The sequence below is a fragment of the Melanostigma gelatinosum genome (assembly GCF_949748355.1).
Source record: "Melanostigma gelatinosum genome assembly, chromosome: 7".
Taxonomy (NCBI): Eukaryota; Metazoa; Chordata; class Actinopteri; order Perciformes; family Zoarcidae; genus Melanostigma; species Melanostigma gelatinosum.
Window position 1 is genome coordinate 17,568,287 of NC_136640.1, and position 26,349 is coordinate 17,594,635.

Below are 26,349 nucleotides of genomic sequence, written 5' to 3' on the forward strand. Positions count from 1 at the left end.
ACAAAGAGTCCATAGATCTATAAGAGATCTCAGTTTCCCCCCTCTACTTCCACTCTTTAATACACACAACCCAATTTCACATTATGCCGAAAAGTGACAAACCTCTCACTATGATGCATTGTCCGGCAATGAATATGATACACAGAACAGGGAGACGTTCATAAGAACCCAAGTTCTTGGAGACGTAACAGAGCAGAACCGGGTTCATGCAGGGCAATAAAACATTTAATGGAAGTCAGTGCGACACGTGTTAAATGCTGCACTCTGCGATACTCCCTCAGAGGGGCTGAAGGAGGAGGCTGGACAGACGGAGGAAGGACGGAGGACACGACACCTGAGCTCCGTGCTGAGAGAGGCGTCTATCAGCGGGACATAGACTCTGTATGTAATGCATCGCCCCGTTTTCCTCTGCGTGCACTGAAAGGCACGGGAAGTGAGATAGGGGCACCGTATCAAATGTTGCCGAACTGGGGATTACTGTATAGGAATTCTTGCTCTTCACTTCGAGTCCATCCACGGTCCTTTCCCATACTTCTCTCTCACTTTCATGTCGTGCGAACTGCTGAATAAACGAGCTATCAGTATGTGATTTAGTTTGCACATTTAAGAGATCCTGCAGCAACTATGAGGCCATGATGTGGGACACAGCAGAGCACATTCAGGTGTTTACTTTCGAGAGGAATGAACCTCAAAGCCGCTGAAAAATTGGTATTGCTCTATTAAATATTCACGACTAAATAAGCCTCAATCAAAGCTGAAGTTCGGAGAAGAAAAACGTGCTCGGGTGTTGTTTTATTCGTTTAAAACTGAGCTCATCTGTTTCATCAGGACTTTGTGGGTGCGCTGTGGCAACATAAGCAAATAACGGCTCATTAAATTGGGAATGAAATGTGGAGGTAAACTCTGACTGGTGTGCAGAAATACATGACATCAGCTTTGTTTACAACTGAGCTATGCTCACGTGTGAACTAAACAAAGAAAACTTTGGCAGCAAATGTTGTGATGAATGATGACGTCACTCTATAAGGCATAATAAGACATAAGATGCCATCAGGTGTTTTCAGGGATTTTACTCGTGAACATATTTTCTTCTTTAGCCAAAGATACGTCAACAGAGATATGACAATGCTGCAGGAAAAGAAAATGCTGTGGAACAACATCAGTGCAGCGTCGATGACTGAACAAAAGACTTCATATAGAAGATGAGTTTTTACATTCAGCCCTGCACACAGGCGGCATCATCAGCGTTTTCCTCATGAAAATGCCAAAGGTGCCACTAACAAACTCACAAATGTCAAAAGAGAATCCATAAAGTACACTATGAGATACGTTCAGTTGCAGGGAATCCAAAGTAAACTTTACGGGATGATCTATCTCCTTTTCTATCCATGTCAAGCTCTCTCTTCCTCCCACTCTAATTAGTTCTTCCAGACCCTCTTCTTCAACCACATTCCTGTCATGTATGGAATTTCCCTGTCTAGGTGAAAAACAGCCCACTTTCCAAGGCCCTGAGAGCTGAGGCTAATTAGCTGGCCTACTTTCTTTTTCCGCTTAATCTGCCTCTGTGGCAACTCATCACAACTGTCCTCCCCACCCCCACCCAGGGCAGAGCTTGATAACAGGGTGCTAGTCATTGTCATGACCCAACAGTGTAAACAGCTTGGTGCTGTGAGCGATGGGCAGCAGACGAGTCAGAAGGGAGGGAACGAGAGGAAGGGAGGACAAGAGCTCCTCAAGTATCTCTCCAGCCTCCTTATCAGCGAGGACACTGTCCGTCCTTCCTCTCTCCAGTCCTCCTCATCATCAGACATCATTAGCCAAGCTCTGAGCAGGCTCTGTTTCTTCTGGTTTATCAATCTCTCCGTCGTGCACAACTGACCGGACTATAAAAACTGATAAGACTGGCTTCATATTTGGCAGGAGGAAACCCACTGCGTCAATCTTCTCCAACAACGGTCTCTTTTAAAGTGGGAAGTTGTTTTATGTTCACGAGCCCTGCAGGGAATTCTGAAAAAAAGTCACAGTTGGTCTCATAAACACCCAAGTAACCCAAACAAATGGATTTATTTCAGCTGTCAGCATCGTGTGTTCATAGTCTTTTCCTTTTTCCCTCATTAAAAGCATCATTGGAAAGAATTGCCTTGTCTCCCCAAGACTTGGCACGGGCATCCTCAATCAAGAAAAACAACTTTATAAGAGAATACATTTTACAAGACAGGAAGCACAACAAATTGAAATGTCTGTGAGATGCATTGTGTAATCATAAATACCAATACAAACCGGTTGAGTTTCCCCACAGGGTTTAATCCACGTAAAAGACAGTAGCTGCATATTTCCAATTACTTTGGATGCATATTCAATGAGAGGAGATTATATGGCGAAAAAAAGTCTTTCTTTGAGGAAGCAGAGTGTGTGTGAGCATGAACTAAGAGTTTAATTAAACCTTATTTTGTAGTGGTGGCATGTGATCAATAAACAGTATTTAAGGATTGCTACACTATCCAATTGCTGGAAGTCGTGCAATTTATTTTCCGTGCTACCAGGTAGCAAATGTACAGCGGTGGAAATAACATTACGCTGCAAGCTCCACAAAGGTAGCAGCTTCCTATCAGTGTTCATTGTGTTGAATTGCATTTTGTTCTGTATGGGATGGCATTACATTGGAGAGATGTTTGTGGTTTAGTGTTTGAATTCGTATGTACTTACTTTACAAGCTGAGAACTAAGAGGCCTGTGATGGAGAATTGGGATGATAGTGAGATTTCTGCTGCAATCTTAAATGAATTCAAGGATTCATCCGAAATTTTTTTTTTTTGCTAACTCTCCTCCTGCCACACTCATATAGTATTATTTTGAACACATGATTTTATCCCAACCCAAGATGCTGGAGAGAATAAACTTTACCACTCAACATTATAATGTACTCACTGCAGCTAAAAGCCATTTGCAGGGATTATGAATGTGTGTCAACACTTTTCAATAAAACTCAGCTTGTATCCACTGAAAGACAAGATAACACTCAAACTGTGTACCCCACTACACTCTCAACTATGCGCTCACTTTTGGAACAGAGCCCGAAATTAAAACTGCTCCTCTCCCCGCTTCTCCCGTCCCTCTGAAACCTGTTCAGTCTCTGTAAACGGGCTGTAATCATGGCTGGAAAAACAATATTACCCCTTCGTGTCCTTTAAATCGTCTGCTTTGCTCCTCACCTTCAGTCATGTGTTTAGAGGGGGAAACCATTAATCTCAATATTTGGATTTGGTAACCCAGTGGCCTGGGACAATTTGAACATCTGTTGTGGCCCTATTGCCAGAAGCTAAAATGTGTTGCACGCTTTGTTCCTGCGATGTTGTCGTGTACAGCTCCAACTCCACTACCCAGGGTGACTTGCTATAGTTGTGAATGGAGAATAAATACTCACATTGTATTAGCAAGTTCATTTGATCACATACAATCTTCCACATAAGTTTACCAAAGCAGCTTGACGACATTCTAGATGTTTAGTCTTTAAAAAAGCAGTGGCTCTCATTCATCAATACCTTTTGGACTGATTGTATCTCCTGCACTGAACAAAACACACGGACTCTGAAAGTATTCCACTTGAACAGAGAACGCCGGCACTGTATGCTGAGTGCTATCGACAGAATCAATCGAAGGCAACGCTCATCAGAGGTTCAAACTCAATTGCCCCCCAAAATGGAGAGTGATTTAGAGCCTTAGGTCAGAGTCGATCCCAAATGACACATTAGGGCTCGCCGTCCCCATGCTTGACCAGAGACACCGTGACCCTTTTGGGGGAGAAAAACATCCAGACATTGGGGGAGCTCTCCCCCCCCCCCCCCCGGCCAATGTCACCAATCCGAGCGGAGTGATGGTTTCACACAGAGGACGCTGGCTGGACACGACCACACTGGCCTATAATTATATTTAGGCTTAAACTTACAGAGACAAAATGAATGCCTGACAGCAGCAGGCGGTGACGTTACTCTACTAAATGTTCGAATATACTGTATGCTGGTGGCCTTCACTGAAGGAGAGATTGATTCGTAGATGACCGTTGAGTTGTTGCATGACGAGAGGCCGCAGCTTCAGCTCCCCTCAAACCACTGATACAACAATGGAGGACGCGGATTTCACTGTGAGCGAGTATCCACCACTCACCAAACCCGTGACCTCTTTCCGCGTTTGCGAACTGTCTCCCACAAATAATTCGGAGCCTGTCCAGCCGAATGAATGACACGGACAGTATGGATCCTCGTAGTCTCTTCAGGCTCCAATGAAACTGGGCTGGTGCATCTGACATTTCCATCCCCCCCCCCAGGGCCGAGCCTCGCGCAGCCTCGCACCCTGGCCTTGCCACTTCACACTAATTGCTGCCTCATAAGCAAGCGCCACAGCAACAAATCCAGTTAACGACAGTGGCATATTGATCGCTGGCAGGCAGCACCCTTGTCCCCAGGTATGGGAGGAGGGGCACTGTGGCTTTTACAACCTGAGGGATGGCCTTCACCCGGTAAAGAGCAGGTCCCTGCGACAAAATAAAAACCAAAAAGAGGGTCAGAGTGATACAATTACCGCTCGGCAGCTCTGACCCTAACTGTAGGTGAACAATAGACTGCAGGATGATGGTGGGGGTGTGTGGGGGGGGGGGGGGCAGAGAAGAGGGGGCCTTCATTATAGAGGTAGGCCAGGAGACCTGTTCAATTTGCTCCATTAATGAGCGCTGAAGAAGCACTTTCGCGCCGTCCCAACAGAGCCATTACAGGCTGTGCGCCCGGAGAAGTCTTCGCACCACGCCACAAATACTGCCGGCAGCACCGGGACATTAAGCCCAGCAGATCTGAAAGCTTTGAATACGCAAAAGGCTGCAGCCTATAATAAATCCATGATGTTATCAATACAAAAACGCTGCATTGGTACTTAAGATGCTTTATGGTTGCGTGGCGTGTTCATCATAATGTCACTTTATTTATGGGGTTTTATTGTATTTAAAATATTGTAAACAACCCAACATGTTATACAACGTGTGCTGACTGGTGTTTGCGTGTTTAATGCAGCATACAGGGTGCCTAATTGGAAAAGGAAACAAAGCATATTAGTCAAACTACTCATTTACATACTAAAGTGGCTCAGAGAAAAGGCAATGCTGCACTTTTCTCCCAATTTATTTGTGCGGCGGAACACAGCAAGAGGTGATAGAATGAGGCCAAACAATGGGAAGCTTAGTGAGGCTGCTTTCCACTTTAAATCGAACATCCATCAAAGATGTCATGTTTCACAGATACACATCGTACATTAACTGAAGCAGGTAAACATCAAAGTTGTAAGCAATCATCAAAGAGCATTTTGGCACATTCCATAATCTGTTTTAATGCAGCACTAAATTACTGTTTTCCGTTGCCTTTGTTGTCTAATCTGGCTTACTTTCAATTCCCACTGATTCATACGGTCTCTTCTTCCAGGAATAGCTCTTTCTTCACTTCTAAGCTGCTACTACAGACAGTAGCTGTTCGCTCTCTCTTTTTATCCCAGCCGCATTACAAATCTTGCCTCAAACATTTGTTCTACTTACTATAGTGACTGAATCCACATTTTACTTGTAACGCAGACAGTATATTCAGATTCCCCATCAGCTGTTGATTTATCATGTCAGACTGCAGTAGTAGCTGTGCAGTAAAGACAGAGCGGTGCATACGCACCATTGTGTCTGGATCCCTCCGTTCAGTTTAAACTGTCCAACGAGTTTGTATTGCATCTGCTCATAAGGTGACCAGTTAATAAATGATGAATTCATGATTTTCTTTATCAATCAATAAAAAAACGGGTTAGTGAGTCAATGGCTCAGCTACTGTCGATTGTGTGAGCAGTGCAAAGCAAATCACTTCTAGAGAAAGTGTGGAAAACAGACATCTGGTTTTAACACAAAACTACAAGGTGGCCACATCTGGACTAATAATATTAACCGCTGATTCCTCTGTTGTTGCAACACAAACCAGCCTCAGCACCAGTTAGTTTCTGGCAGCATCTCTCTGTTCCTCCCTGTGTAACAACTTGCCCCTCCCTTCACAGCGTTGACCCACAACAGGTCTCGACCGCTATGGCACGAGCACCTCTGAGCCGCCCGCCGATTCTTCTTGGCATGAAGAGACGGCCATAAAAGTTGAGTGATTTAAAATGTACGGTTGGGCGAGTGGTTGGTTACTGATTTAGCAGCTGCATCAAAGACACTTCTCTTTCACCATCATGACCACCAGCCCTCCTGCACACACACATTCAAATCTCCTTTCCATTGCCAGAGATGAACGGCATGACCGAACGCTCAAACTCTTCTCTTTATAAAATCATAATCTGTGCTATCACTATTTCCTCTCATCAACAGGTCGGTGTTGATTAACCTCGAACATACTGTATCAACACTGACTTCAGAGAGCCGACAGGATCACCTAAATGTCAGAAGGTTGGCATATCAATAAAGGCATTAAGCAATAAAGGCTGATAAATGAACAAACAGTGAAGATAGGCGGCGTGCTTTTGACTCTCCTCCATCTTTTAATGATTAGAAGATACATCAAAGTGTAAGGACAGAGCATGCAAATCAATTGAAAAGCCGTATTAAGTGGGAAGCAGCAACTGTTAATTATTAATAATGGCACCCTCGTAGAGACACACACTTGCATACATTTTCCTTTGTTGACTTAGTGGAAATTAGCGTCAATATTTGTGCAACATTTGTATGGAACCTTTCAGCTGCTCCGTATGGTTTGTCAGGCACCTTCAGCAGCAACAATGTCTGTGAGCATTCAAAATGGCAAAGTTTGCAGCTATGGTATGTGTATTTATATCTGTTCATGCACAGTTGTAATTAAATATATCTGAGTTTGTGTTTGGGTTAATGTAATGCACTAGCTTGGCACTTTGATGCATCTCTTCCCTCGTTTTGATTTCCAGTGAACACAAAACGGAAACAGAAACACGGACATGTGACAATGTTACAATGCACAGCCATAAATTATGAATGCATTCCCTGCAGTGTGACTCATAAATTCAGAATGGAGGTAAAAAAAAACTAAAAAAAACTGAAAATCGCAATGCCGTCATATGGGAGTGAGACTGTGACTCAAATAACCTACTTTTAAAGAAATTATCAAGAAGGAAATTAGCTACTCATGACTCACGAGGGTGTTGCCACCGTGTCACAGCCTTCTAGGAGGTAAACAGAGCGAGTGTGTGGGCATGCGGCCTTTGGTCAACAGCATCATTCGGATTTTACAACACTGCCGTGCAGTGGTGCTGGCCTTGAGACTTTACTGTGTGCCATTATGGTGTAACACATTCAATCGAAAAGGTCATCTGGGCTCTAAAAGCGAGCGGTTACCTTTACAACAGGAAGAGAGACAGAGCCAGAGAGAGAGCGAGAGCGAGAGAGAGAGAGACAGAGAGAGAGAGAGAGAGAGAGAGAGAGAGAGAGAGCGAGAGAGAGAGAGAGACAGAGCGAGAGAGAGAGAGAGAGAGAGAGAGAGAGAGAGAGAGAGAGAGAGAGAGAGAGCGACAGAGAGAGAGAGAGAGAGCGAGAGAGAGAGAGCGAGAGAGAGAGAGAGAGAGAGAGAGCGAGAGAGCGAGAGAGAGAGCGACAGAGAGAGAGAGAGTGTGAGAGAGAGAGAGAGAGCGAGAGAGAGAGAGAGAGAGCGAGAGAGAGAGAGAGAGAGAGAGACGGGGACAGCAAACATCTTTGTTTGCTAGCTTTAAATACAAAAAGATGTAGAAGTTAGAAAAGAAGCATAATGATATTGTAATCAATCTATTCATGTTGTTGTTGGAAGTATCTTCTGTTGATATTTATTGTGGCTGTATTTGGAGGAGAGCCTATAGAATTGGTTTTGTGCTCCTTATTGTGTCCCATCTATAAACTGTAACTATGTCCATGGAGTCTCTGGTATCCTACGATTACAGCAGATCGTAATTGTACTTCCATTATCTTCAGGATCAAAAGGCGATATCAGAGAAAACAAAGGAAGACGTGTGGGTCAAAAGGGATTGCAACAATTTAAACGTGGCAGGCAGTTTGAGCTGAGCTTAATGATTTCTGTGAGACAGTGTCATCCAAACACCTCGCAGAAAAAAGGACCAGTTTTAATAAGGCCCCCTTCTTCTGAAACTACCTATTGATTTCCACTGGCGGGTTGTGGGGCAGTGACCTGCTCTGGTTCCTGGCTCCCACAAAACCTAAATTGAGCCATTTAGAACACAGGTCTGTCTTTAGAGACTCCGGCTCAGCACCGACTCCCCAGGACAATTTATTTCCATCAGCTGGAACTTTTTTTTTTTTTTTTTTTCTGGAGCTGCAGAATTTCACCACAATGGACCTGCTGCTGAAGATCCTGGCACACAATTTCCTACTTCCTTCAATCAGCCTCTACTGAGCTTGGGTCTCACCTACAGTTCAACATTAGACTTATAACTCTGACTCTACTAGGGACCTAACCTTGCATGACACATATCAGTGCTAATTAGAGATGGGCGGTGAAGACCCGTCTTTAATTAGTGCTGGATCCTGATTGGTCGGAATGTGGAAGTTTGCCTGCTGTTTAACGTATCGCCGTTCGCTGATGACGATGCATTTTTCTAAGCATTGCAAAACTACGTCATGTGTATGTTTACATTCTGTGGACACAAGAAAAGTGAACACTAGGTGTGTGTTTATTAATGGGGGTAATACTGACGACCTAACTGCTCTGCATGCTGTGCATTTTCAAACGCTTCCATACATCTGATGTGTTACCTGTTTGATTTTTTAAGAGCCTAACTACATGTGCACTTATATAGAGTCAGTGCTCTTGACACATGAGCCTCTAACTGAAGCAGAGGGCTGGTGTTTTTTTCCTGTACCAACCATGTGTAAGCTAGGCAGAGAGTCAGAGTCTAGATCTCACACACTAATTCTGTCTCCCTCCTGGTGAACAACAATAACAGTGTGCCATGGAGCACTCTGCTGAAAGAAGAACAAAATAAAGGATACATCGAGCATTTGTGCATCTAGTTATACATTTGAATCCTGTTCAAATAAGTATCAATCATAAGTATGCAATAAGCAGTACCAATATCAATATAATCCTAATGATTCCCATCCCGTTGTGCTAATAGCTGCAAACCACAGCTGTGGCCGCTATAAAGTTCATGGATCTCTGTAAAACAGCCAGCTGCAGCAATGATCTTTCAATTGTCTGTACTAATGAAGATACGAGGTGCATAAAGTGCAGCTGGATCTAAACCTACTGTTGAGTGATTGTAAAAAAGGCTTGTTCACATGTAACCACAAGTGTGCCAGGAAGGTTAGGACATTAGACGGGGTTATTCCATTGCAACAGACTCATATTCAGCCGTCTCTGCGCGCTACATTCCATATCAGCGAAGCGTAGCGTAACAGTGTGTGTGCTGTGAGAGAAACGAAGCAGCGCTCTATTGAAAAGCTGGTCAGGGATCACATACAAGCACATAACGTGCTTTCCATCTGAGTGAACTCTTGCTGAAAGAGCAGAAAAAGATGAAAGGACGTGGAGAAACTGTCATATAAATGATCTGAACCCGAGATCAAACAAGAACTGCATGTCACCCCCCCGATCAAAGTTAGGAACAAATCCAAATATCTTTCTCTTTTGAGAAGCCATGAATGGAAAGAGTAATTCAGGTCAAGAGAACGTTAATGCGGTGCCATAGGTCACGTACGTTACAGAGCACATGAGGATATCAGAAAAAGAAAAACATGAAACAGTGCTCAAAGGCAGGATGAGAAAAACTGATACGGAAGTAAGAGAGGTAGATACAACCAAACATTCAAGGTCACCCTCGCTCTTTTCCCCCGTGGCTGCAGAACATGTCAGTGCACAGTGACGCGCCACATTCATAGCTCAAACCAATTTTGCCAGAGGAATCAATATGGCTGAAATATTGGGCTTTTATGAGCTGCTACATTCTGCTGGGGGCCGTGTGAGCGTGGTAATGTGTTCAGCTAGATTAGATTTAAACAGCCCGGATAGTGAGACGGGGTGAAACTAACCGACAAGGGAAGAACAAAGAGGAGCACAAAGGCAACGATAATTGTAATTATTCTTATTATTATTAGTGATTGTTGGAGATCATCTGCATGACATCCAACGATTAGTTGCTACTCGTAGTTCAACCTTTTTGATTTCAGTGTGGCTGAATTGTGACGACAGTGCTGGTGTTTAAAGCCTATAAGCAAAACATAAATTATTGTTATTCATATTTGATGTTGTTTAATTTGTTAAACACAATTTCCTTTTGCTATTCATTCATTATTGAACTCTCGTTTCACACGTGTCAGCATATCGCTGCAAGGCTTGGGCTTGATGGTTCCTTTGCTGTATTCCTTTAGGTGCACCTGTTTGCCAAATCATCTCTGTTAAAGGGAAAGAAATATGCCATGTAACATTGTTTCTCATAAACTGTAGTATTTGTTACTTGATATTTTAATAGCGCGTCCCTGGTCAAATATATCTGTAATAAGTATTTGTATCTCCAGTCTCTTTGGGCCGTGGAGTCTACACAATGTGATGCAGGTGTTTGTTTTTTTATGGTTTCTGACAGCAGCCTCTTTGAGACCTTGTAAAGTCTCAGAGGTGTGGAAAAGAACATCACGTCGGCCACGCTGCCACAGAGGCACCGCTCAAACAAATGCCTGAAAAGAGCAGCTGAGGAAGCCATTACACCGCCACAGTGCCAGGGAAAAGGCTCGGCCACTGGGGCCCCCTGGCAGGGGCTACAGTCATTAATGCCCTCAATTTGCCTTAATGGCTTTCTCAATCCCAGCCCTCAATTCCATTCGTCCCCCCCGCCAGACTGTATTTCGTCTCTTCTCACTGCCTGTAATTAATCCATTCATCTCTAAAGGATCCGATCAATGCTGTCTGGAATGAGAGCTGCCACGCCGTTGGGAATAGTAGAAAAAAAACATGTAGAAAGTGTTTTGGTCAAACACTGTTTTGTAACTGGACTGAAAATGAAACTATTGGGGGAAACACAACTGTAAATATTGTAGATCTGTAACTGCATATAGTAACACGTTTACTACGTAACGTCAATAAATGTTGGACAAAAACCCTTCAGCACTTCAAATCATGTCTTAACTCCCACAGTGAGCCATTATAAAACTCAATAGGATCGTACAGTGAACATTCCTACTGGAGGCGATTTTTCAATTCCAGTCCCCATCACATTACTTCTCCAAGCTAAATGTCACGCACAGTGTATATAAATATAAAAATCCATTTCCAATTTGTGTATTCTAAGGGGAAGAGATATTCGTGCTGGGGGAGCATTCCACATGGAGCCAGGTCCAGTTACCCTCACATCTATCACAATGTTTGTGTGAGAGGAGAGCTTGTCAGAAGTACATGTTTGGGTTGTAATTGATTCATTTTGGGTACAAAATGGAAAGGCACAACATGTGCATGGATGTGTTTGTATTTGTGTGTGTATGTGTGTGTGTGTGTGTTGTCATGATTCAGAAATGCTGGCTGGCAATCAGGCACCACGGGCCCTCCCACTGACCCCACTACCAAATCCCCCTCCTTAATCTGGCCCGGGATCAATAAGTAATTTTTTTGGAGCTGATTAGTTTGCAGAAGGAAGGCGGTCACTGTCTGATCTGACCTAAGGATATAATCAAGCACTAAAAAGCGGCAGTATACTGCAACTGTAATGTGAGCGGGGATGGGCGTCGTAGTGTGATGTGATACGTGTTTAATTGTTTATGGTGATTATGGATCATAATGTAGAAAAGAGCAGTTGAACCGACTGAAAAAAAGCACTTATAAAGATGAATAAATGTATCTTGAAATTAAAATAAATCTCTAACGGTGAAAAATGATTGTGATTAGTTCTTGAAAATCTGCCGTGTTGTTCCTTTGGTTTGTAAAGGGTACCGGTGAAAAGGAGACAGAAATGAAAGGAAATAAGTGAATGGCCGGGAAGCTGCAGAGAAGCCTGTGAGACGTTTTCATCCCTGAGAGACTGACCGTGACACCTCAGAATTGAGCATAGAAGCCACAAAAGAAAATGTGTGGCTCGGATGAATTCTCCCTTCTCTTTGGAGGGAGCGTGTCTATCGTTTTTGTATCGCCAGACTCTTCCAGTAAAACTGCTTCATCACTCTTCAGAATGATGTACTAAGTAAGGTCGTCCATCGTAGATGGCTCTCACAGTATGAATAGACTGGGGTGCAGGTTTACAGCATATGGACGATCACAGTAGACTCACTATAAGTAGGACCCAGATACTTGCATGCACACATGTATGCTGGGGTTACCTGTACAGCCTTGAGACAGTGAAAGAAGCAGGAAAAGGTGGAACATCTGCATGCTTGTTTTCAAATGTCAGATTCGTCAATCCTGATGAGAGGAAGAGACACCTCACATCTCTATACCGAGGCAGGATTAAAGTAACAAAAAGCACACGCTGAGAGGCATACTGATTTTTTAAATAAACAAATAATTAAAACATATTTTTTCTCTGGAGCCAAGTGGTGTACATGGTAAACTCATACAGCAATACATACAGCCCGTTGCTTTAAAACATACCAGGCTATGCTAATATGTACAGACTGTCACCCCGTGTTCTTCATTTAGATACAACAATACATCTTGGACGTGTTTCATATTTCAAACAATTTCCCGTTCCAGTTGTTATTTTTGGCCCCACTTCTTTTACTTTGTATTTTCATTGATGTGCAGGCCCACTGCACTGTGTCTTCCTAACAGCAGGTTGTCTTTCATGTGCTACTCTGCTACAAGGCTCTGAGGAACACTTCAGGCTTTCAAACTCGCTCCTATTCCTGACTACAATGCTGAACAATCACCTCTCCACTTATTTAATAACTTTTATTACGTCATTTGTTTTAAGGACTGCTCTGTTAATATATATATAATCATGTACCCAATTGCAGCTTTAGGTACAGCTACAAAATAAGCTTGATCAGGAAGCATCAGAGGTCTCTGTAGTACAATGCAGTCTGAGTCGTATGTTAGAGCACGAGCATATATAGCAATACAGAAAATATCGTAATGTTCAGGAAGAAGAGTAGTTATATACGACTGTTTCTTTGTTGTTGTTATCTTTACAAAAATATATTTACCTTCCTAAAAGATGCAGAAAATGCAGAAAGTCACTTTCACAGTCACTCCGAAGGAGAAGGTGCAGTTCTGAGTAACATAAGTCTGATATTCCTCATTTGCTGTAAAGGTAGCAAAAGAGCGATGAACCAATTCATACATCCGTGTTACAAACCAAGCAATCTGTACAGACACAATTCATACTTTATTCATCTGTCCTTGCAAGCTGCTGCAATCCTATGAAGAAGCTGCAACCCACAACAATATCCCTTTAAAAGGCCAGTGAATCTCCTCTAATGGGTGCCGTGAACTCTGAGTATCACGATCTCTGAGTGAAGCAACACAGTGACTCTAAAAGAAACCAGACGCACGGCTTATTCAAGAGGCTTAAAACTCATTCATTCTGGGGGTTTTAAAGTTCAGCACTCAAAAATATATCGAAGTATTGAACTTTTAGGACCTCGGGCCGGGGATTGCTGCACATGTTCCCTCCGCTGTGTAGCCACAATGTTGATCTTTTCTCCCCGGAGTCCCATGATGGCGGTCATAAATCGGGTGTGTGTATAATGGAGAGGTGGCCAAGGTTGTCGCTATGCTTCTCATATTCTACCTAAAATGCAGGTACACACCTCAAATGATTTACAATGCGACCATTAAAATGAGGTCTGGGGAAAAGCTGGGAGAACATGGTGTAAGTCAACCTGTTCGGCAACCTTTTACTTTTCTTTCTTCTTGTTCCTCATTTAACACACGGACCAAATGGCTCATTCCTTTCCCCTCAAATCAGAGAAGTGTCTAAGCAGAGACAAACTGACAAAACAAACAAGTAGTATAGAGCTAGGTATTCAGGGTTAAGACTGTACAGAATACGTTCCTGATAGTGAGCACACCTGAGGAAAATGAACATGATTGAGGAAAACAAAAGTGTCATGACCCCCCCCCCCCCCTGGTTGCACCTCAATTGTTCTCTGAATGAAGACAAATGGCCAGCCTTATTGTTTTTGTCAAAACAATCGCACGTGATCAACCTCAAGAACAAAGAGGCACATCTCATATCAGGGCTGATATCTGTGTCTGCTGATGGTCCCATTACATCACTTCTAAATTAATATCAAATCAAAATCAATAAGCGAGTGAATGTGCTGTTCACATCGCTGTACATTACATTGGGTCACATACCTAAGTGGAGAAAACTGGTTATTTTCAACAGCAATTAATCCCCCTGAAGCGCCTGTACCTATTAACCAATGTATCATTTTACCGATTTTACTTTGGCTTTGCCACCTTTTGGGTTCATCACAGACCCACACTTTATTAAAAAGCCTTTAATAACAGATAATGGAGACATAATGGTGAATTGACTGAATGAGTACATCATGAGGAGCGTAATCTCTCAGTCCAAACGTGACTCTCTGCTGCTGCAGTCAATGGAAATGACTTCCATTCTGCCTGAGCTGAATTTAAAGATAATGTTTCCAATCATCCTGACTTAAATCTTGTTTCACATCTTCTCCACTAACAGAACTAAAAAATGCACAGCAAGGGAGAAACACGTCCCAAAACAGTCCTCATTAAATTTGACGATGACTTGGGAGATAAATTCATGAATCTATAAACTGAAATATGTGGTCTACTACGTCATGCAGTATGTTCGTAAAGCCAGCAGTCTGTGGCGGCTGTTTCTCATAGACAGTGGCAGCTCCTGCAAGTACATGAACCATCATAGGAGACAGTAACGGTCGCTTCCTACTACTGAAAACACATTCATGGCTTTTGGCCACACTGGCGATACTGTGAGGATTTGTGTCTAACTCTGCTGTATTTCCCGGACTTACAAATGCACCAGCCGTTTTCCAGGCTTTGGTGAATGATGTGCTCAGGGATTTTCTCAACCGGTTTGTGTTTGTCTACATCGACGACATTCTGATTTACTCCTCGAACCTACAAGAACATTGCCACCATGTCCGTCAGGTCCTTCAGCGCTTACTGGAGAACCAGCTCTTCATCAAGGCCGAGAAGTGTGAATTCCATGTCACCTCCGTACAGTTTCTGGGTTTCATCATTGAGGAGGGTCAGATTCGCAAGGACCCGGAGAAGGTAAGGGCGGTCACCAAGTGGCCGGTCCCCTCTAACCGGAAGAAGCTCCAACAGTTCCTTGGGTTTGCAAACTTCTACCGCCGGTTCATTCGGAACTACAGTCAGACGGCCCCCATCCTAGTGCAGCCAGATGAAAGCCGCCAGTTCGTGGTCGAGGTGGACGCCTACGACACCGGAGTAGGAGCGATATTGTCTCAGCGCTCAACCACTGACTCTAAGCTCCGCCTGTGTGCTTTTTTCTCTCGCCGCCTGTCCCCGGCCGAGCGGAACTATGATGTGGGCAACCGGGAGTTACTGGCCGTCAAGCTAGCTCTGGAGGAATGGAGACATTGGTTGGAGGGGTCAGTCCACCCGTTCATTGTATGGACCGACCACCGAAATCTGGAATACATCCATTCTGCCCGGCGACTGAACTCCCGCCAAGCCCGCTGGGCTCTGTTCTTTGCCCGTTTCCACTTCACCATCACCTACCGCCCAGGGAGTAAGAACATCAAGCCCGACGCCCTCTCTCGTCAGTTTTCCCCAGACGAGGCTAACCCAGCGCTAGACACGATTGTTCCACCCGCCTGTGTCCTAGGGGTCCTCACCTGGGCGATAGAGTCTGCAGTGCGGGAGGCTCAGCAGACCTAGCCAGACCCAGGAGGTGGTCCTCCAGGGTGTCTGTTCGTTCCCCTTTCCGTCCGTTTCCGGGTCCTACAATGGGCTCATGACTCCCGTCTCTCCGGCCACCCTGGGATAAGACGTACGATCAACTGGCTCCGGCGCTCCTTCTGGTGGCCATCTTTGGACAATGACACCCAAGCTTACGTCTTGGCCTGTACCACCTGTGCGCGCAACAAGGCCTCGCACAGACCCCCTGTCGGACTATTATGACCTCTGCCGGTTCCCCACAGGCCTTGGTCGCATATGGCATTGGACTTTGTCACCGGATTTCCCCCCTCCGAGAGCAACAGGGTCATCCTGACCATCGTGGACCGGTTTTCCAAGGCGGCTCACTTTATTCCCCTTCCAAAGCTCCCATCGGCCCGCAAGACCGCAGACTTGTTAGTTCAACATGTCTTTAGACTCCACGGCATCCCTATGGATATTGTTTCTGATCGGGGTCCTCAGTTCTCCCAAGTTTGGAAGGCGTTCTGCCGCAGCCTCTGTGCCACTGCTAGCCTCTCCTCCGACTTTCACCCCCAGACCAATGGGCAGACCGAGAGGCTTAACCAGGAGCTAGAAGCCATGCTCCGATGTGTAGCGGTGGCAAATCCATCGTCCTGGAGTCGTCACTTGGCCTGGATAGAGTACGCACACAACAGCCATACCTCCACGGCAACAGGTCTCTCCCCCTTCGAGGCCTCCATTGGCTACCAACCTCCCCTTCTACCCAGCCAAGAGGTCGAGATCTCCGTCCCGTCTGTCCAGATCAACCAGCGCCGATGCAGAAGAGTCTGGAGAGAGACTCGTGCCGCCCTACTTCGTTCTTCCGAACAGAACAAGCATCTGGCTGATCGCCGCCGCACACCCGCCCCACCTATCTTCCCGGCCAACAGGTCTGGCTTTCCACCAAGGACATACCCCTACGCACTGAATCCAGGAAGCTCTCTCCCAGATTCATTGGCCCGTTCCCCATTGTCTCCGTTATCAACCCGGTCACGGTCAAGCTCAAGCTCCCGCAATCCATGAGGATTCACCTTGTTTTCCATGTGTCTCTGCTCAAACCCGTTCACTCCAGTCCAGTCACTCTCATCCCAGTTGTCAGTCCGTCCGTTTACCTACCTGGTATTCCGACCCGTGAGTAGTCCCGCTGTTCACTCTCTGAAGACCCGTTACTAACGTTGTCTCTCGTTTCTTCAACCTGCCTGCCGTACAGTGTCGAGCCTCGGGTTTTCACCTGTACGTAGAAACCTTCCAGTTCGTTCCTCGGAGATCAACTGTTTAGTCTTGGCGTTCCTGTGTCGAGCCTCGGGTGTCACACAGACGATCCAGCCTGCCTGCCAGCCGCGGACGCGGACCGGGCTCTTCCCGGCGAAGGATTCGAGCGGAACGTGAGGACGCGCCTCCGTAGTGACGTTTGACAGTTTGCCTGTCGGCTTCGTCTGCCGCTCCACAGGATTAGTCCCTCTCCGGCTTGGAACCGGGCGGAGGCGTGGAGACGCCTCCTATTGACTTTGTCCATTTCCTGTTTTTTCCCTTGACTGAGAGAAATAAACGAACCTTGGTTTTGAAATAGAACTTTGCTGTCTGAGTCTGCATTTGGGTCCGTGAAACACCCCACATCATAACAGATACAAACACGCAGAGCATTTCACCTCTTCTCCTTCAGCACTCTGCTGGTGTTGCGTGAATTGTCAAACGCTGAACTGTAACGCAAGCTACAAGGCTTGCATCAAATTACAAGGCAACATTTAAGCACCCATTCAGAGCTCCGGTGTAGCTGTTGGCCGTATACACACAGCTGCATACAGAGGTGCGGTGGGAATGCATTACGCGAGCATTACCTGGCTGTTGCACCACTTGCTCAATTGCCCAGTGCAGCACAGCAAAGCCATCTCCTCCAGTTTTTAATCTATTCTGTGTCAAAGGATCAGCCCCCAGGAGACCCCGAATGCAAGTTGTTTTATGTGGTGAAATCACAAGACCACCACAGACACACACACACGCACTACTGACAACACATATATTCTCGTTACTTGCATGAAAGCACACAACAATAGAATGGAGGCAAATTGAGTTTAGTGAGGAAGGGACTACTTTTCTAACCTGTCCATCATGAATAATTGCAATCTAGTGCCTACATCAGTGACGATAGGTCTGAAGGGAAGCAGTTCTTCCTGCTCACCTAGCCACAACATGACTGGGGTTCGGAGAGATGGATGCTTTCTTTGCAGTGAGGAGATGGTCTAAAGAGCACCACCGCAGGTTTGGAGTTTTTTTTACAAGTGGGATCCAAATGAAAGCAATTAGACCATAATGTGCTCCACAGACCTGAGAGAGAGGAGCCACTGACAGCTTTGAAGGGATTTCAAGCTAGCTATATTGAAGAGAAGTTGAAATTATTAGGCAATAGCGCTGACACGACACCTTAAACGCAATGCAGTAGTGCTCTATATGTACACACACATACTTCTCACACCATGTACCACCCCCTTACCTGTTGTTTCCTGATAGAAACCACAGGGGGTCTAAATGTGACCAAAAGGATTTCAAACAATCCAGACTGCCATTTAGGGAGGTTAACTGGTTGGTCTGGTGCCAAACAGATCCAACGGAAGCTGAATCTGCGGCTGCACTACGAGACATACTTCAACTGGTTTCTAGGAAATGCCGCTGAGCAGTCAGACACTGGCAACTCCCCACAAGCCTGATCAAAACATGAACTTCTTAACTGGAAAATGATACAGGAGAAAGGTCGCTGCTCTGATGTGGTGCAATGACGTCCAACAGCATCAGAGGGCTGTTCCTGATAACTCAGTTACTGAGTCCAGAGCGCCGCTGTGCTGTAGGAACACTGAGCTGTAGTTTTTAACAAGCACTGAGTGATGGCCCAAAAGACATTGTTTCCTTTCTGTGACCCCACCTAGTCCACTGGCTAAATGCAGCCATAAACAAGACTGAGCTAACAATGACAGGGCCAGCCTAAGACAAGTCAGGCATCTCGCCGCAAAGCCAGACTCCCGTGAGACTGTAAAATCCAAAATAACTACAATAAAATACATAAAAGCATGCACTGTGCTCCAAAGACACGCGTTATGCTGCGCACGAGGTGCAGTTTTGCTTGATATACTGCTACGACGATTAGACTGTAAAACCTTCAACTCTACGACTCCAGCAACCGTAGACACATACGCAGTGTGTCCTCAACCCTGTCTCACCTCAGCCCGAGTGACTACAGTAGGTATAGCCACGTAGCAAAACTCCTTCACAGAGGTATTACATTCCCCCTAACTTAATCGTTCGCCCGTACAATAAGAACCATAACAGATAGGGGCCACATCTCATCCATGCCCCCATTCTGGACTGGACCTTATCTGTCGTGAAACACATTTCAGCTGGGGCTTGTCCTGATGCAGGGGACTGGCCTGCTGACGGTGGGCTCTCAGGGCTTAACCTGGGTTTAATGCACCCCCTCCTCTCCCCCAACAGATACTTCCCGTCTCCCCCCCCCCGCCCCCCCCCCCGTACGAGATCTGCACCAGTCCCCACACAAGGCAAGACACTGGCTCTGCACAAAGGGGGTATTTACAGAGCCCGTCAAGTTATTAAACTTTAATCCCACTAAGAAGAGCATATTCTGACAATGAATTATAGATGACGCAGGTTAGAGCCTCCTATATGACCTCCATTCCACCAAACCCACCACGGTGGGTTTTAATAAACTGCATTATCAACCGAGTGAGGATGCTGCCCACAACTAGATGGAGTTTCATATATATACACAACGGAAAAAATGTGGAAGAAGCATGAGGGGAAATCTAATCCTGATGTGAATTACAGCGGTGGGGGGGTCAGAGTCTCGCTAAATCTATGTGCGCAAGACAGGAGGGTGTAGCGAGTCGGCACCTACAGCACATATATTCTAGAGCAATTATGAAAAGGGTCGCGTTAATTCAGTCACAGGAGCTCGTCAGTGACCCTGCAGTTCATTTGTTTAGTCTTTGGGGAGCTAAACAGAATTGCTACTTTCCCCATCTGTCAAAAATTGGCAAATGAGTTTTAAAATTCAGCAGAGACCAATTCTCCTTCCTTGAAATTATTTGATCAGTTTCCCCCTGAGATGAGCAGTACAGGCTGACAACGTCATATACAGTGAATCGCTTTTATAAAGGTTACTTTGCTACAGGGATCTGATGGTCTGTTTATAACTGTAATCATATCCACTGGTTTACGTCACATCAATTAGTAGTGGATTGTTTTACCAATAAATGCATCAAAATCTGTTGAAATCCTTTTTAATTGATTTCATCTGCCTCCACAGCTTCAAGGAAGCTTTGTCTTGGAATAAGAATATTTTTTTTGAAAACAAACCTTACAGGCCTTACAGTAGAACACTGACAGCGGAGGCCATTAGCCAGTGGGAGACCACAATGACCCTCACATGCACTAAAAGCACACGCAGTTGGCCCGGCTATGTACACAAAGCACAGAGAAGCGTGGATGACGACACACACAGAGCAAAACGACTTCTCCGCTCAGGTAGACACTTCTCCGGTATATCTTTACACAGCAAAGACTTATTTGCTGCTATATAAAAGCTCGGATTTAGCACCCTAAATAAACCAAGTCAATTGTACAATTTTCACAACAAACGTTCACTGTCCGGCTAAACAATTGTCATAAATGATCTAGCAACCTTAAAAATTATGTTTTATTCCTACATCAGCAGGTCTCAAGAAAAAGAAACTCAACCATATGATAATTTCACCATGTATTCAATTTATACATGATGAAATCATCTTAAATTATTACCAGTGACCCATTATGTGTCATGATCTTGTGACCTTAAATATTTTATTTGGCCATACATTGAAGTATATCACAGAAACCGATATCTATAGGTCTACAACCACACACTTCATGGATGTTGCTGTCCTTCTGAGGTCAGCGTGTTTGTTGTGTGACCCGGAGCCGAGAGGACTTCCTGTATCTCGTGGCTATCCAATGCAGTCCAGACCAGGGGCCTCTCATTACAGCCTGGAATCCTGCTTCTTAATTGTAGGGCATGGATGTTGACTCCCTGATTCTGGAGTAATGGGATCCAGGGTCATCATTATCAAGTGCACAGGACCTACATCATGGAAGCATTTACGGTCTTCGAACAGCTGCTTTTTAACCCCAAAAACCACACTCCACTCTCATCCCCTTTCGTAGAGCCTCCCTTCCCCACAGTGCTAATCCCGGGCCAGTAAAGAAGCCCTGTATTTATGGAAAGGCTCTGAAGTAAACATCTTGCAGCTGTAGCTGGAAAAAGAAGGCCGACGACTGTACCGTCTACCTGGGGAGTCAAGTGTCTTCCTGTGTTTCGAATGGAAGATCGGCCCCTCGTACCTCAATTTCACAGAAAAGATAGGGATGCACATGAGCATGAAACATGGGGCACATGTTCGTCTCTTCGGGGTGCATTGAATTCAACAAAACGATTAACAGTGTTGGAGAGGCGCATATGGCTCATAGCTGTGGAAGCCTTTGGAGAACCAGCAGTAGCTGTCATCTTTGGACGTGACTATCAGCATGGTGGAGACAAAGCAATGTGGAAGCAAACACGGTAATTACGTAGTCAGAGAATAGGATTGTGTTTGCGGGTAAATGGCAGGTGGCGATGATAAGTGGTGAGGCTATTGTGCCGCCAGGCCTTGCATAGCCCAGTTAAAGGTGGGAGTCATGCAGGAAAGAAGATTACTACTGCAACTCTGTCTCCTAGGGTCCCTGTGTGTGTGGGGGGGGGGGGGGGGGGGGCCTTGTTGGGGGAAAAAAAAAAACCTTGATAGCTTGATGTCTGCCATTATCTTTGCGACAGTGCATTTAGAGACAAAACACACCTTAAGCGTTCCCTCGTCACAACAAAAAAAGAGCGAAGAAACGCAGCATCGGTAATTGCATTATCAAAAAATGCATGTTTGACATGAAAAGTCTCAATTCTCTCATCACAGTGGTAGAGTTTCACAGGGGTGATAATTGTACAATTTCCATTTAAATGAGGTTCACAGAACACTGTTGGGGGCTAGAGTGGCTCCGGCTTTGACAGTGTAGTGCATATTAAATAAGGCAGGGGGGAAAAAAAGTACCCTTTGAAACATTACAGTAAAGTGAAAATAAGGTAGACTCTAATGGCATGACAAATACAAAGGGCAGTTTTAATACCAATATCGCCTAGGGCACTGTAAGGAGGATCTCATTCTTCCTTAATGCCGCATCCCTGTAGACCCTCTGAAAAGGCAGTGGCAGGGTTGCAGCGGGGTTGTGAACGGCCCCACTCAGAACATGGTGTGTGTGTGTGCGTGTGTGAGACTCGGGCTATGGGGCTGCTACAATTGGTTGTGATCTAAACCCCAAGGGGCCAAACCAGAGCGTGATCCTTGGGTCAAATGAGCTCCGCTTTCTGGTGTCTATTCTCTGCTGCGCTCCTTTCATCCAGCTCTCTCGACTAGTCATTACAGCGGTTCCTCCTCCCCTTAGGTGGAGGTAGCCTCCGCGTGGCCCTGTGCTGTATACATGTCCAGTATCACTGCCACTGCTGCGGCAAACTAGGAAAGCAGGCCCAGAGTGGATTAGGTGGGCTTGACTCGGGCAGCGCAGGAAAGGAAAGTGGCTTAAATCTGAGAGAAAGATTGTGGAGGCGATGGTCGCTATATTGGCTCGACTTCCACCCAAACAGCTGCTTATCCTCAAAAGCAGGAGAAAGCAGAGCACTGCAAAGAGCAAATTGAAAATGACAACGGGGCAGCGTTTTCATTTCATGTGACATTAGAGAGCTGACGGATTGTTTATCGAAACAGTGTTTAGTATACAAGCAAACACGCAATCATTTCAGGTTTGATGCAAACAACGGTACCTTTAAATTGTGCTGAGGACGAACTGTGCGGGGGTACGCAATTACATTTCATAGTCAATCAATCATGAAAACAGTGAGAATAGCAAAAAAATGCATTTACATAGTGACAACACGGTGAGAATTTCTTTCAAACGCATGGCTGCTTCAGGATACGCCAGAGCGTCGACTATCCGCGTCCGAACGCGGCAACACTTTCACCGCAAATTTATCACCGATCTTCACCACGCGGTGTAATTGATGGTTAAATTTACAAAGAGTCACAAAGGAATTTACAAGGCTGAGCATACTAGCACAATAAAGGAGCTTTCTGGATTCATGAAGCTGTCACTCCGTTACAAATCGAATGACCATTAAACTTGAAAACGAGCACTCCCGTTTCGCTGCTTTCAGCAGACCGGTCTGATGGGAAGATTGGAATGTAGAGGGGAGGTGATGGAGAGGGGAGCCATATTGTTAAATTGGAGAAAGTTATTATAGAGACATTAGATAGGTTATTTATCTCATTAATAATGAATCATCACATATGTGAAACCTAGATGAGATGTGGAAAATGTCGGCCATGTCTGTCAATATTCTTCTATCAGAAGGCAATAAGGCTGTGTTAGCCCAGCTCCCCAATGCTGGCCTCTGCTCCAATATTAAAACCTGTGGGGGTTTGATCAGAGCCCAGGGCCCGACAAGCAAGTGAGCATACGCCCCGGACCCCCGGCGCATTGCTTAGCCACATTACCCAGCACCCACCTACCTAAATTTCATTACTTACTCATTACTGAATGGAGCTCAGCCGTGAGAGAGCGGTGCTGAATCATAAAGCACTCATTTAGCACCAGGTCCAGCCACAGATTATACGTTTTATTGGCCTGGGCTGCACTGTAAAAAGAAAAAAAGGGGGCCATTGTTTCGACTGATAATCTGACTGAAAGTCGTAAACATCTATTCTGTCAATCTGGTGTTTTATATAATGGCGATCGTTGTGTAATACATGGGGTAAACAAACGATGTACTTACATTGTCAAATGTGTTCAGGAGTATCAAGTAGAGAAAACTGTGTTATGCCTATCATAACCTTTACAAATAGCAAAATGCAATAAAATAATTCTTAATAACTTTTGACAATCTTTCTTCTGTAGGCCTATATCAAATCAACGAACTTCAACTGGACGAGTCTAAATCAAAATTTCATCTGAATGTATTTCAACATTACTCTGGAGTTATGTACTCTGCTCAATGGGCCTCACGAACATCTTCGTATTCTTATCTTAACTTTCTCTTACTGTTTTTCTTAAGGTGGGCTCGTACGAGTGTGCCACGTCAGTTTCTGCAAACTCTCATTACTTCAGATAAGTGTGTAAAAACCAGTGTAAACATGATGAACGCCACCTGTGCGTAAATGAGCGTGCATTCATGACAATTGTAAATTAGCATATTTAAAGCCTCAATAGTACAAATTAAGGCTAAACGTCAAAGAAACTGTATGTCCGATGTTGAAGCCCTGCTTTCAGAGATATATATACGAAAGCCGAACATTTTTAACAGTGTCAGCAGCTGAATTAAGGGAAAAATAACGAGTGCTGTTAGTGCCGTGTCACCTGAGGGCCGTAAAGAAAGAGCGGTTCGATGTTGAAGGCAATCGATGACTGCAGCGGGAGGGGGTCCAATATTGACAAAGTATAGTTATACAACAGCATCAAAAGCTGATCTTGATTAACATTGATATTGCGAGGCTACGTGAATACATTTTTAAAATTATATTAGCCTATAATTTGAATTGCAGAGTCAGACAGAATAGTGTCAATATAATTATGAAGTGTAATTTCTATTGGGTTTTTAAACTCAAAATTGCTTCAAAGTCATGAAATATCCAATCCATTGCTGAAGTGTTGAGAGAAAATTCCAAACACAAGAAAATCTGTGAATGCGGCAAGTTCTCGTACAAGCAAAACAAATCTATTACTACGCTTAATATGAGATGTTCTGACGTTGATGATGTCCTACTCATGAGAAAAGACATGAATGAACCATCAACACAAGTTTGTTGATTTTGTTCTTTTTAGTTTTTTTTACAGTGAGTAGAAGATGAACCTATGGTGGCAGCCAGTCAGCAGCGACTCATTAGAGAAAGAAAGTACCACAGGTCCTGCCCTCGTTCCACCGTGATGTTTGATCAATTGACAGCACGCTGCCAATGATTGCTTTGGCCTATTACACATATCAATATATGTCCCAGGGACGGCGTGAGATGTAGTAAATATATTTGTACACTTACCTAGTTAGGAAAAGGTCCACGAAGGAGACATCCAGAGGCAAAAAAGAAAGAAAAGAAAAGGAGAACGTAAATGTCAGTGATTATGCTTTTTATTACTATTATTATTATTACTCCTGTTTGCTACTTCTCTGGTATACCCACACGCTAAAATAATACCAACCCTCAGCCGAGACAAAACAAAGTGCAATGTGCAGATGAGTTGGCAGCTGGTTTGGGATGTGCCACTGGAGGTAGATCCCGATGCTACAATAACTAATCTAAACTTACTAATGAGAAATGTAAGGTCAGGCCGAGAGACAAGGATTCAAAGTGTTTTATGTAAAATTGAGGTATATTTGGACTCTCACTGCTTCCCCCAATACACATTGTTTCCCCAGATTCACGTTTCCTGAATCTCTGCAAACGGAGGTGCAAAGGTAGCACGAACAACAGCACAAATTATCACAATTTTGAGAATAACACTGGTCATATGATTTCAAACCAGGACTTTCACTCAGTGTTCAGTATACATTGAACTACATTCAGCAAACTGAACTGTTGGGGACACAAGATAAAGATGTGTGCAATCTACATGAATGTGGTTGAATGCAGGTTTGAAAGTGGTATGCTTGTTCTTTCCAGATGCACTGGTCTCTGCATCTCAAACAGCAACCCTCCCAAAATTGTCACGCAATTCAGCACATGGAGTTTACACAGAATGGTGCAATAAATTAAGCAAAAAGAAAACATTCAGTGGCTGCTCTGTGAGAGCAAAATAATACCTTGTCATTGTGAGACATTGGAGGAAAATGCCCAAATATGTAAATCTTTCACATTGTCACGGGAAAATGACGGCAATTTGGTTTAACTACAATGGCTTGAACAACGTCAGCCCAACAAGAATGTTTAAGATGAGAAGTGCGAATGCACGGCCGAACAATCTGCAAAACAAAATGCCGAATTTTCTCCTCAGTACGGTTCAATGTAACCGTCCAACAAGGCAGTCTGAATGCAAAGCAAGGCAGGTATCCCTAATAAAGGTGCCAGTGAGTGTAGAAAAAGAATTGTGGTCAGGTAAATTGAAAACAACAAAATGAACAAGACACACTTTTGTCAACCTCAGAGGGGACATATTGACGTATTCAGCGAATGATATATCAGCAAAGAATGAAGAAACAAGCCTCTTTCATGTTAGTGGCCGTTCTCCATTTCCATTTTTATAGCCGGAAAAGATCTGTTTAAGAGCCGCTGTCCGTTCTAATGAGATGTCACTTGATTTAGGGTCAGGCTGCTTGAAGACTACAGTGTTTCACACAGGCCGCTCGGACGGTCAATAGAAAT